The following is a 14,277-nucleotide window of genomic DNA, read 5'->3' as shown; positions in this document are numbered from 1 at the left end:
ACACTCACATTGTCTCAATAAATCTTGTGTCTGCAATGTTCTAAAAACCCTTATAGCACATCTCCATCAAGCACTTTAATGTATCTCGTAGCTCATTTACGCTTCCTATACCACACCTGGCCTTCGACGGAGTACTTTTCATTTACACCTGTGAAGTCTTTCTGCGCAGTTTAATTTCCATCTGTGAACACATTCCGGGGCCGTGATAATGGTGCAGCATATCTATGTTACCCGGGATGTGCAGGTCTGGACCACTCTGCGCGATTGTCCCTCCCGCCCGATTTACTGCCAGCTCAGACCACCTTTTTCCCAGCGCTCATTCTGGCGGGCGGGAACAGAATCTTAGAGGATCCTAGACCACCAAAATCCCAATTTTTGGAGCCCCCAGCATGGACGGGTGGTAGGAAGTTGCACCGGCGGTACTTCCACGAAGAAACTCCCACCAGGTGCCGATGGGCGACAGATGGGCGGTACATGAGGAATTCCGTCAAGAACTTTTTTGGGGCGGTACCTTGTTGGCTGTGGGCGGTATTGGGCGACTCATTGACCAAGTTCAGGCCCTATGTCCCTTAGTCCGAGACTCCCCAACCAGCAGAAATAGTTATTCTCTATCGACCCTGTCTGCTTCCCTTAATATCTTGAAAACTTCAATCAAATCATCCCTTATAAATCATACCGTATAAATTCCGGAGAATACTAGTACCCAACTCTTCCCCCTCCCGAAGACACCAACCTTTGCTGGGGTACCATTCCCTGGTGCTAAAAGTCCTACTAAAGTAGGCATTGCTCATTGGTAAGGCGAGACAGAGGGGACTGCGATTTTCTGCTTCAGCACTCCTGGTGCAGGGTAGGAGGGCATATAAGGAAATTCAATGTCACCTGACTTAGGATCTAAACTTTATATATGGTCCCTTTAGCTCCAAAGCAAGCTTCTGGGTGGCATATGAAGACAGACATTTGGACATCTCAGGCTCAGGAGACGCTGAAGCCAACTATGGCAACCCATCTGAGATCAGTTATCTCAGTACAGACAAGGGTCTGAACCTGGGGCCTTCTGGTCTCTGCAGCTTAGCACAACCTCAGCAAGTGGCAGTATTTCTACACACAAGGATATCAGGGAACTCCTTCACAATTTTCTGTTTGTGAATATTTCCCACCACGTAAAAAGGATTTTTAGAAGTCAGTACTTTGGAGCACCTCCCAAACCCACGACCTCCACCACCTGGAAGGACAAGGGCAGCAGGCGCATGGGAACACCATCACCTCCAAGTTCCCCTCCAAGTCACACACCATCCTGACTTGGAAATATATCGGTCGTTCCTTCATCGTTGTTGGGTCAAAATCCTGGAACTCCCTCCCTAACAGCACTGTGGGAGAACCTTCAGCTCACGGACTGCAGCGGTTTAAGAAGGCAGCTCACCACCACCTTCTCAAGGGCAATTAGGGGCAGGCAATAAATGCCAGCCTTGCCAGCGACGCCCACTTCCCAGGAATGAATAAAATAAAGCAAAATACCAGAATAATATTCATCCTGTTGTCCCTATAAATCCTGTTGCACCTCCAACATCCTCCCCATCCACCCCATATTTGTTTGTACAAGAATGTAAAGGGCACTTTGGCAAGGAGCCAAAGGGCTGCTTGTGGAACCATATCTGAGCATCATTAAATGTCTTGCGAACAAAAGGTGTAAGGGACACATCCTCAACACTTTATTCTTATGCTAGCCTTCATCTAAATCCCTCGCAAAGACTAACATCCATTATGGTTCAGGCTTTTTAACATCATTTTCGTTTTTGAGTTGAAATAAGGGGGCTGATCCTTCGACCGAGCGCTCTCGCACAGGAACCACTCGTCAAAAAAATCATGGGCTCACTGCCTGATCAGGGGAATCAACCATGAGATTCGCTTAGTCCAATCGAGAGTGGACTGCCAATATCAACGTTAATATATATCGATTTTATTTTCAAAGGGTAATGACACGGCAACAATGCTGACAAGCATCCGATCAGTTACCCTTTCAGTGATTGTATCAGACTATGCAAAGGAGCTGCCCCCCTTGTAATCGGGAATGCATATGGGAGCTTGCTATGCCCAAATTGGCTGCTGCATTTCTTACATTATAACAGTGATTAGACTTCAAAATCACTTCATTGGCTGTAAAGCACAATGGGACATCCTGAGGTTGCATTTATAAAGGCGCTTATATAAATGCAAGTCTTTTCTTCTCCCCCTCTTCCTACTCAACTCAGAGAATGGTAGAACCAACTATACAGAAGTTTAGTAAGTAGGGAAAACTATAAGTACATGACAATATTGCAATATAGTACAACACACTCTGTTTCTCTGGTAAAACAAAATGTCTTCCTTAGTTTGAACAGAAACATAAGAATTAGGAACAGGAATAGGCAATATGGCCCCTCGAGCCTGCTCCACCATTCAATAAGATTATGGCTGATCTTCGACCTCAACTCCACTTTCCCGCCTGATCTCCATAATCCCTTGGTTCCTCTAGAGTCCAAAAATTTATCTGTCTCAGCCTTGAATATACTCAACGATTCAGCATCCACAGCCCTTTGTGGTAGAGAATACCAAAGATTCACCACACTCTGAGTGAAGAAGCTTATCCTCATCTCAGTCCTAAATGGCCGACACCTTATCCTGACACTATGCCCCCTAGTTCTAGACTCTCCAGCCAGGGGGAAACAATCTCTCAGCATCTACCCTGTGGAACAATCAAATAAATTTTATTTCGGCAATATCCTTTGGTTCTTTGATGTCTTTCCTCATGAGTATGCGTAACACCAGCTTTCATCATAGACTACTTCTTCTGACAGACTAAGAAATCAACTAAATTCAGTCTTGCTTTAACAACACTTTTCCCTTTGAAGTTTGAATTGTTAATCATGCTTCATTAAATTGAATATCAAAGTAACTAAATTGCAGACTCTCTTAATATTACTCTAACTGCTAAAATAGACCTTTTGAAAGTGGGGGTTGGGGGGTGGGTGAGGAATGTTCTTGCTGCCTAGGATCCCAAGGATGCCTAACCTGGTTCTGGAAACACTCAGCAAGTCAGTCAGCATCGGTGGAGACAGCAGGTGATTTAACCTTTACAGTTATCAGATTGATTGATCATGCGCTGAGAACTTGGAATCCTCATTTGCAAGCTGTTCCCAATCGCAGCCAGAACACTTTGCACCAAAACAGTGGCCCTAGTCTATAATAAAAGCAAAATACTGCGGATGATGGGATCTGAAATAAAAACAGAAAATGCTGGAAATCTCAGCGGGTCAGGCAGCATCTGTGGAGAGAGAAACAGAGTTAACGTTTCGGGTCGATGACCCTTCGTCAGAACTGGAGAGTGTTCGGAAAGAATAGATTCTTAAGCACTGAAAGGGGGGGGGGGGAAAGAAAGAACAAAAGAGAAGGTCTGTGATAGGGTGGCAGGCAGGAGAGATTGGAGAGACAAAAGGGATGATGGGCTGATGTTAGAAAATGGTTAATCTGACTAGGGTGTGAATGGCAGAATAATGACCAGCTGCCATTAGAGACAAAGAGAAAAAACCCATAAGATTGTGGGAGGACGGGGGAGGGAGGGAGTCAAAGATAGCTCCAAAACTGTTGAACTTGATGTTGAGCCCAGAAGGCCTAAACGAAAGATGAGGTGCTGTTCCTCAAACTTGCGTTGAGCTTCATTGGAACAGTGCAGGAGTCCGAGGACGGAGATATCAGAGTGGGAGTGGAGTGGAGAATTAAAGTGACAGGCAACTGGAAGTTCGGGGTCACACTCACGGACTGAACGGAGGTGTTCAGCAAAGCGGTCACCCAATCTACGCTTGGTCGCCCCAATGTAGAGGAGACCACATCGTGAGCAGCGGATACAGTATACAGTGGCCCTAGTCTACTCTGCTGCAGAATACTGCTCAGCCTCATGGTCCTGCAACCGCCACACAAAGATCGCGGACGTGCCGCTAAACGCCACCATGAGGATGGTGTCAGGGACGCTCGGGTCCACTCCAGCTGAGTGGCTCTCGGTGCTGTCCCACGTTGCCCCGCCCGCCATTCGCCACGACATCAACGTGCTCCGTGAGATGGAAAAAATCATGAGCAACATCGACCTTCCAATTCACGAAGACGTGAGAAACCCACCACAAAAACCGCTTAAGTTCACGCCAGCCATTCTGGGAAACAGCGGCCAATATTCCTGCAGCTGGTATCGGACCCACGATCCAGATGGAGGGAATCGTGGGACACACGCAACATAAAGAACCGACACCTCATCACTGACCCAACAGCGGAGGTCCCTGGCTTCGACCTCCCTCGAAGACAGTGGACAGCGCTCGACCCCATCCACACTGGGCACAGATGATGCGGCCACCTGCTCCACACGTGGAAGGTGAGGGACGACCCGGAGTGCGACCATGGCCTTGAGTCCTGGACCATGGAAGACATCACATCAACCTGTCCACTGAGATCTGTTCCGGGAGACTCCTCATTTCTCCATTCGGCCTCTCAGGAGGTCATCGACTGGAGAGCTAAACTAGACATCTTGTTATAAGCTTTTCCCGTCATATGAAACAACAACAACAGCCACGTCCTGGAACAACGACAGCCCGTAACTTGATTAATTCTTACTCAAAACAATCTTCCTGTATTCCTGCAGACCGGCTCCCATTTTAAAATCAGGGAAGCAGCAATATCCATTTTAATCTGATTTACTGTAGCTTTTCATTAAAACATAATGGGCCCGAAATTGCTGAAGGCCAAGGACCGCCCAAGTGCCACCCAAAGTACCGCCGATGGCCACCAAGAGACCGGGCAGTACTTTGCCTGGAAGACCAGCGGCAAAATAACGGCTTACGCCGTCAATCTGGACGACAGCAGGCAGGAGCTCTCAATCTCGGCATCAAAGGCTCTTGGCACCCAAGTGCCGCCAAGGATGGAGTCGGGACCAGGGAGGGTGGAAGAGCTGAAAATAAAAAGCATGAAATAAAGAACAACGGAACATCTTCAGGGGACCCCATCCAGGTAAGTCACTGTGAAATTTTTTTTAAAAATTATGTTCACTAACCTTTTTTTCTGGTCTTCATACCTACCGTCGGGGTTAGAACAGCCTCCACACAGTGGTCCTCCCCCCTGCTGGCGGCGACTCCTGCCCGCACCAATCGGGCAGCTCGGCGGGCGGGAGGACACTTGCGCTGCTTGGCCGCCAGAGGACATCAGCGGGCGGCTCCCGGCGATGCTCCCCTCCCGCCCGCTCCCGCCCAAGTGGAAACTGGGAGAGAGAGGAAACTGGAGGCAAAACTCGGCGGCAGTGGGCAGTAAGGCCACCAATATCGGGCCCCAAATACATGTGGATTATTATATGTTCTAGTATTCCAGTTGCAAAGTTTCATGCAATAGAACATACCGAAAATTCGGGTACAGCAAATGTGATTTGGAGCCCACACTGTTTTATATCTATTAAGAGCAGGAGTGCTAAATTGTAAAATGTACCCTGTATATAGAAACCTACAAGGTAAAAATTTTTATTATTGCTACAGAATCCCTTTGTAATTTTGTCACTTTGTAATATAAAAGATTAACGTTAATCTGTTCATGCTTTCGTTCTAGTATTCTTAATGTTTGACATTGTTCGGATTAAAGGAGCTTCTAATGCTTCATAGATACATCATCACTATGGTAACTCAGCTATTTTAGGCTGCGTTAACAATTGTGTTGGGACCCAATGCACCAACTGTGAGGTCACAGAGCCCTGAAAGCACAATGTTCTGTGTTCTGCAGTGGTCAGTCCCCAGTAACATCGCCATCTGCATTCTTGCCTCTGCTCATCTGTTGCTGAAACCCATATCTGTGCCTTTGTTAACTCTAGACTTGACTATTCCAATGCTCTGCTGGCTGGCCTCTCACCTTGCACCCTCCATAAACTTGAGCTCATCCACAACTCTGCTGCCCCGTGTCCCATTCACCCATTACTCCTGAACTACATTGGCTTCCAGTCCGGCAACGCGTCGAGTTTAAAATTCTCACCCTTGTTTTCAAATCCCTCCCTATTTCTCTAACCTCCTCCTGCAACCCTCCAAGATCTCTGCATTCCTTCAATTCTGGCCTCTTGTGCATCCCTGATTTTCAGCGCTCTGCCATTGGCAGTGGTGCCTTAAGGTGCCCAGGCCCCAGGCTCTGGAATTCCCACCCTAAACCTTTTCTGCCTTTCTATCTCTTTCTCTTCCTTTAAGACGCTCCTTAAAATTTACCTGTTTCACCAATCTTTTGGTCACCTGTTCTAATATCTCGTTATGTGGCTCGGTGTCATATTTTATTTAATAACGTTCCAGTGAAGTGCCTTGGGATGTTTTACTCCATTAAAGGTGCTATATAAATGCAAGTTGCTGGTGTGTGTGCTTCCATTTCCCAATGGTGAGTTCCTGATCACAGGCTTGTCGGTGAGAGGAGGTGCTGAGCACAGACTATGCTGTTTCTAATCACTTCTTCAACTCTATCCTTTGCACCCCAGGAAAAAAAGTTATCATCTATCTCCCTCATTAGCATTTTCTCGAACTCCCAAATCCTTCTCCTGATTTGACATTTTCCCTGACATCGATCTGCCTCTGTCGATTTGCACAATAGTTGCCGTGCCTTTCTTTTTGATGTCCTTGCTCCCACCAGTTCTTGGAAACTCCTCTGCCTCCACAGTTCTTTCATATCAATAGTCACTTTCACAGAATCAGTTCCTAGGCCTGTAGGCCAAAGCACACAGAGATGTTAAACCGAGGCCCCGTCTGCTCTCTCAGGTGGACGTAAAACATACTATGGCACTATTTCGAAGAAGAGCACGGGAGTTCTCCCCCATGTCCTGGGTCCTGGCCAATATTTATCCCTCAATCAACATAACAAAAAAACAATTATCTGGCCATTATCACATTGCTGTTTATGAGGGCTTGCTTGTACGTAAATTGGCTGTCACATTTCCTACATTACATCAGTGACTATACTCCAAAATTACTTCATTGGCTGTAAAGCACTTTGAGCTGTCCAGTGGTTGTGAAAGGCACTATATAAATGCAAGTCTTTTATTGCTGAAGACTAGGCTAGCTATTTATCTCAGAAATGCCAATATTGGCAATCACGCTCTGTGGCCAAATTCTGCCATTATCCCAGGATCACTTTGGGAATCTAGAAAAACCGCAAACTCCTTTTTTCCATCACCAACTAAATTCTCATATAACCTGCAACCAATGCCACCCCCCCCCCCCCCCCCCCATCACCACCTCTGATATTAAATTTGCCAACTAGCGATAGTCCTCCTTGGGGTCTTTGGGCTCCAGATGACTTCAGGATGACACATCTGATAATGGAAGTTTGGAACTAAATCTATGTGGAAGACTTGATAATCAGATACTTGACCCAGCAGGTCAACAATACTTCGGGGTTCTGTTGATGATTGACCAACTAGTCTGGCTCACTAATGCAACCTGGAGGAGTACACCTATTACTGGATGCTAGAATTCGTCACACTTGGGTCTAAATACCCACTGAAAGCCGATGTCCTAATGGGTGGGGTGGGTCTTGGCTGGGGAAGCAGTGAGTATTGGTAACCATGTCAGACACCAAATGTACAAAATAAGTAAATCCAAAGGAAAAAGCTACTGAAACTGAAAATCTGAAACAAAAAAAACCAGATAACGCTGAAAACACTCAGCAGGTCAGCATTTGTGGAAAGGAATTGACGTTTTGGATGTGGATCCTTTGTAAAAACCTTGATACTAAATATGAGGAGCTCATCAACTTCTTTGTTTCCAAAAATAAAAATCTGATACTAGAGATGCAGAGCTCATAGCTAAATCCAAGGCTATCTGCTTGCCCTTCACTGCCAATGTTGCATTCTTAGTATTGCCCCAATGTAGCATGCTTAGTATTGCACAGACTGGGGATCAAACCTATATACGTCCCAATCATCTGCATTTTATACTATCAGTCAGTATTTCTTTCTTTTCCTTTAAGAAAAATGAATACATATGTATAGCCTGTGGGAAAGCGGGTTGTGTAGAGGATACAGAGAGGCTGCAAAGAGATTTGGATAGGTTAAGCGAATGGGCGAAGGTTTGGCAGATGGAATACAATGTCGGAAAGTGTGAGGTCATCCACCTTGGGAAAAAAAACAGTAAAAGGGAATATTATTTGAATGGGGAGAAATTACAACATGCTGAGATGCAGAGGGACCTGGGGGTCCTTGTGCATGAATCCCAAAAAGTTAGTTTGCAGGTGCAGCAGGTAATCAGGAAGGCGAATGGAATGTTGGCCTTCATTGCGAGAGGGATGGAGTACAAAAGCAGGGAGGTCCTGCTGCAACTGTATAGGGTATTGGTAAGGCCGCACCTGGAGTACTGCATGCAGTTTTGGTCACCTTACTTAAGGAAGGGTATACTGGCTTTGGAGGGGGTACAGAGACGATTCACTAGGCTGATTCCGGAGATAAGGGGGTTACCTTATGATGATAGATTGAGTAGACTGGGTCTTTACTCGTTGGAGTTCAGAAGGATGAGGGGTGATCTTATAGAAACATTTAAAATCATGAAAGGGATAGACAAGATAGAGGCAGAGAGGTTGTTTCCACTGGTAGGGGAGGCTAGAATTAGGGGGCACAGCCTCAAAATACGGGGGAGCCAATTTAAAACCGAGTTGAGAAGGAATTTCTTCTCCCAGAGGGTTGTGAATCTGTGGAATTCTCTGCCCAAGGAAGCAGTTGAGGCTAGCTCATTGAATGTATTCAAGTCACAGATAGATAGATTTTTAACCAATCAGGGAATTAAGGGTTACGGGGAGAGGGCGGGTAAGTGGAGCTGAGTCCACGGCCAGATCAACCATGATCTTATTGAATGGCGGAGCAGGCTCGAGGGGCTAGATGGCCTACTCCTGTTCCTAATTCTTATGTTCTGTTCTTAATTTTAGACATAAGAAATAAGAGCAGAAGTAGGCCATTTGGCCTCTCGAGCTTGCTTCGCCATTCAATAAGATCATGGCTGATCATGGCTTCAACCCCACTTTCCTGCCCACTCCCCATAACCCTTTACTCCCCTATCATTCAAAAATCTGTCTATCTCTCCCTTATATATGACCCAGCCTCAACAGCTCTCTGGGGTAGAGAATTCCAAAGATTCACGACCCACTGAGAGAAGAAATTCCTCCTCATCTCCATTTTAAACATGCGACCCATTATTCTGAAACTATGCCCCCGAGTTCTAGATTCCCCACGGGGGGAAACATCCTCTCTGCATCCACCCTGTCCAGCCCCCTCAGAATCTTATACATTTCAATAAGATCACCTCTCATTCTTCTCAACTCCAATGAGTGAGGGCCCAACCTGCTCACTTTTATCACACTGGCAAACTTAGGGGTTGTGCACACTGAGAATAGGGATCATTAGACAAATCTGGGGTTTGGCTCCATCAGAGCGATCTCAAGATGCCTGCTTGCTTACAGTGTAGAGTTATGGAGCACAGGGTGTAGCTCTGCAATTCTCTACCCCAAAGGGCTGTGGATTCTGAGTTGTTGAGTATATTCAAGGCTGAGATAGAATTTTGGGCTCTTGGGGAAGCAAGGGATATGGGGATCAGGCTGGAAAGTGGAGTTGAGGTCGAAGATCAGCCATGATCTATTGAATGGCGGAGCAGGCTTGTGGGGCCATACGGCCTACTCCTGCTCCTAATTGTTATAAGAACATAAGAAATAGGAGAAGTAGTAGGCCATACAGCTCCTCGAGTCTACTCCACCATTTAATACGATCATGGCTGATCCGATCATGGACTCAGGTCCACTTCCCTGCCCGCTCCCCATAACCTCTTATGGGTGTGGGCCATTAGTCTGTGGTTCCATTCTGGCCTTGGGAAGTGGACCGGGTGTATATGATAGGGTGCCTGAGTCATTTGGGCTGACAAGAAAGGGCTTCGGACTGTCTGGTACCTCTGCAATTCCCAACAGAATCCATATTGATATATGCCCCACAGATGATTCATCCACTATTGTTCCGGGAAGGGTTGAGATTTGCCACAGTGGAAGGATATATCATCTTGCAGCTGGCACCAACAGTTGTGCTGAGTTGCACAATGATGGAGAGGCTCAGCATCCAGTAAACATAAGCCGGGATTCTCCGGAAATTATGAAGCATGTCATGCTCTCTGTGGCTTCTGTAAGTGCTTCCAAGAATAATTGAATACAAGGAGGCATGACCAGAATGAGTGCAGTAATGTGCCTTTCTGGCACAGTCGCTCCAGCAGTCGTTCCCCACAGGGTGTGGTGGGATCTCTGTAGCATCTTTGGGCTGTGGTTAACTTGGTAATATATATTGAGCTGGCATTCTGCGGCAGGTGATGGTTCTGAGGAACTGCTTCTAGTTGTTGATGTTTACTTTCCATGACTACTGGTTTGTGTACAATTTTTAACTTTGAGGGGGAGAATTTTAAAATGAGCCGAAGGTTTCAGAAAGTTGAGGGTTTTAGGTGCATTTATTTAGTGTTTCATACCCAACAGGCTATTGGTAAAAAAACAATAATCTGTAGTTTTTAAAATGGCTTTTTAAAAACTTTTAGTTTTCCTGAAAATGTTGGATCTTTCTCAAACTCTGCTCTTTTATATGGCTTTATTCTTGCAGATTTTTTTAGATAAGGATGTGAATGTCTTAATTACTCATGGGGTGCCGCAGGGATCAGTGCTGGGACCCCAACTATTTACAATCTATATTAACGACTTGGAAGAAGGGACTGAATGTAATGTAGCCAAGTTTGCTGATGATACAAAGATGGGAGGAAAAGCAGTGTGTGAGGACACAAAAAATCTGCAAAAGGACATAGACAGGCTAAGTGAGTGGGCAAAAATTTGGCAAATGGAATATAATGTTGGAAAGTGTGAGGTCATGCACTTTGGCAGAAGAAATCAAAGAGCAAGTTATTATTTAAATGGAGAAAGATTGCAAAGTGCTGCAGTACAGCGGGACCTGGGGGTACTTGTGCAGGAAACACAAAAGGTAGTATGCAGGTACAGCAAGTAATCAGGAAGGTCAATGGAATCTTGGCCTTTATTGCAAAGGGGATGGAGTATAAAAGCAGGGAAGTCTTGTTACAGCTATACAGGGCCACACCTGGAACACTGCGTGCAGTTTTGGTTTCCATATTTACGAAAGGATATACTTGCTTTGGAGGCAGTTCAGATAAGGTTCACTAGGTTGATTCCGGAGATGAGGAGGTTGACTTATGAGGAAAGGTTGAGTAGTTTGGGCCTCTACTTATTGGAATTCAGAAGAATGAGAGGTGATCTTATCGAAACGTATAAGATTATGAGGGGGCTCTACAAGGTGGATGCATAGAGGATGTTTCCACTGATGGGGGAGACTAGAACTAGAAGGCATGATCTTAGAATAAGGGGCCGCTATTTAAAACTGAGATGAGGAGAAATTTCTTCTCTTAGATGGTTGTAAATCTGTGGAATTCCCTGCCTCAGAGAATTGTGGAAGCTGGGATTGAATAAATTTAAGACAGTTTCTTCGATGATAAAGGGATAAGGGGTTATGGGGACCGGGCAGGGAAGTGGAGCTGAGTCCATGATAAGATCAGCCATGATCTTATTGAATGGCGGAGCATGCTTGAGGGGCCATATGGCCCACTCCTGCTCCTATTTCTTATGTTCTTGTTCTTAATTACCTGCTTTAAGCATTCCTGTCTCTGTTCTTGTATCATTACCAAGTTTGGGAACAAAATAGGGAATGGTGTATTTTAAGTTAAATTTCCCATCGAATTCCATGGAAGTCTGTACAACGATTTTATTTTCATATTTACAATATATGTAACTTTATGCAGGGCAAGCCATTTCTGGCTTGAAAGGCGGAATTGTAACAGATGCCTACACAATAGTACAAAAGCAAAATACTGCAGAGGCTGGAATCTGAAATAAAAACAGAAAATGCTGGAAATCTCAGCGAGTCAGACAACATCTGTGGAGAGAGAAACAGAGTTAACGTTTCAGTTCGATGTCATCGACCTAAAACGTTAATTCTGTTTGTCTCTCCACAGACACTGCCTGACCTGCTGAGATTCCCAGCATTTTCTGCCAACACAATAGTGTCCAGGACTGGACTTGTGTGCTTGCATCTCTCTTCAGAAATGTCTAAATCTGCCACTGCTGCAAACATAAGAAGATAAGAAATGGGAGCAGGAGTCGGCCATTTGGCCCCTCGAACCTGCTCCGCCATTCAATAAGATAGATCATGGCTGATCGGATCCTGGCCTCAACTCCACTTCCTGCCAGCTCCCCATAAAGTGGAGTGTCTTAATGTTCCGAAAGATTCTATATAATGCAGTTTGATTCTTTATTCTATTTCATCTTTCATATCATATGGTGATTCAGCTGTGTGTGTGTGTGTTTTCCCCTCCCTCTTCCCTTTGTTCTGTTTCTTTTCAAATGCTGTTCATTGGTAATATCTTCCAGTTTTAACAAAGAATCCAAACTTGAACTTTGTTGTTCTCTCCACAGATGCTGCCTGTCCTGCTAAAGGCTTTCTCTGTTTTTGCTTTAGATTGCCAGCATCTGCGGTATTTTGCTCACATTTATTTGACATTTGTTTTTTTTCTAAATATAAACTTGCAAGCCATTTACGTTGATCCTGTCTTTCTGCTTTAAAGGGCAGCATCCAGTCTCTCCAGTTGATGGCGTATGAAGTCCATCGCGATTGCCGCTAGGCGCTTCCAAGAGTTTGAATTGTGGGAATCTGGAATTGGACTTTACTCTTGCTCCTAAGTTAGTTACGAAGGTTTGGTCTCGGTAAGCACAACCAACTCGCAAAACTCATGTAAGTTCAACACGTTGAATCCAAAGTTTTGTTTACAATCTCAAGACAGCAATCGCAAGAGTCTTCGGGCAACGCGTTTTTTGTTGTTGACTAAGTTAATGATTTACCTGTCTCAGGTGAGGTGGATGGCAGAAGGTTTTTTTTTTAAACAGAGTAGATCAGTTGAAGTTGTACAATGTCACTGAACCACATCTACAATGGTCACCGTGGTGTTGGGGTTGAGGTTGGGGGTTGGGGAGGGGAGGGGAGGGGAGGAAGAGTTGGGTCAGTGTTGAGGGACCGCTGGAGCCTCCGGCCGTTGGGCTGGTGCCGCGCGCGCGCACGCGCACGCGCGCCCGGCGGTTGCTGCCGTCCGCTCGCGGGGGTCCCATTTGGCGAGTGTGGCGCCCGGTGGTGGTGGTGGTCTTCATTCGACGATATCGGCGCATACAGTCGGAGCCCGAGGGCGGGGGACGGTGTTTCTGACTGAAATGTGACCCCCCCCCCCCACCACCACCCTCTACCAAAGCGTCGAGTGAGTAACCCTCAAACGGGGGCTCGAGATCTCAGCGGGTTGGTGGGAGTGGGAGTGGGGGTGGGGTAACATGAGGTAAAAGAAGATGGTCTTTTTCCTGCTAGCTGGTCCTTGTGCTTTCTTTTGGGTTGGGCGTTGGGGATTGGTGGATCAGCCTGTTGTCTCTGGGTAAGGGGGTTGACCAAGTCCAACGTGTGCCCAGGTGGTTGGGGAGCATCAGGTAGCCCATGTGTCCGAGGGCTGAGGTTGCCTTTGAGCACGTGGTCTGCCCAGAGGTTCATGGTGAGTGTAGAGTTGGCATTGACATTGGTCTTGGACCTGCTTTAGCCTGCATGTATGTGGGATTGAGGTTGGTTGGGGCTCCATGTGCGGGAGGGTCTCAATGTATCTGGTGATTTGAGGCATTGGGATGCCTACTGGTATCATGGCCTCCAATGATGCGTTGTGGAGGAGATAGTGATGCTTCATCTGTAATACAGAAATCTATTAGGACCAGGATTTACTGTGTGTATAATTATGATCTGATGAGGGTTGCACGTTTTGACTCTTTATTTTGTAAAGGGGCGTTGTATTGGTAACTATGCCAAATGTATAGAAAGGACTCTGTAATATATATATTTGATGAAAATGTATATGTTCTATATTGAATATATAATCTGAAGACTGTAACGCCTTTTCATGACCTCAGGATGTCTCAAAGCGTTCCACAGCCAATTTACTTGGTTTTCAAGTGTCATAACTGCTGTAATGTAGGAAACGCGGCAGCCAATTTGCACACAGCAAGCTCCCACAAACAGCAATGTGATAATGGCCTGATAATTTGTTTTAGTGATGTTGATTGAGGGATAAATATTGGCCAGGACACCGGGGATAACTCTCCTGCACAACTGCAAAATAGTTCCATGGGATCTTTTACATCCATCTG

The 14,277-nt window shown here is 45.8% G+C and overlaps 1 protein-coding gene across 1 annotated transcript in view; it reads left to right on the top strand.

The window, feature by feature from the left end:
- Positions 1-12,758: 12,758 nt before the first annotated feature.
- The window catches only part of LOC139228537 (semaphorin-4E-like), an 86,176-nt gene continuing 84,657 nt past the window's right edge, over positions 12,759-14,277 (top strand). Inside the window, exon 1 of the mRNA XM_070859626.1 lies at positions 12,759-12,838. The gene's annotated coding sequence lies outside the window, so the exon portion shown is untranslated. The remainder of the gene's footprint in view (positions 12,839-14,277) is intronic.

The sequence above is a fragment of the Pristiophorus japonicus genome, chromosome 18, assembly GCF_044704955.1.
Source record: "Pristiophorus japonicus isolate sPriJap1 chromosome 18, sPriJap1.hap1, whole genome shotgun sequence".
Taxonomy (NCBI): domain Eukaryota; kingdom Metazoa; phylum Chordata; class Chondrichthyes; family Pristiophoridae; genus Pristiophorus; species Pristiophorus japonicus.
Note: the sequence above shows the minus strand (reverse complement) of the source record. Positions and strands in the feature narration are given on the sequence as shown.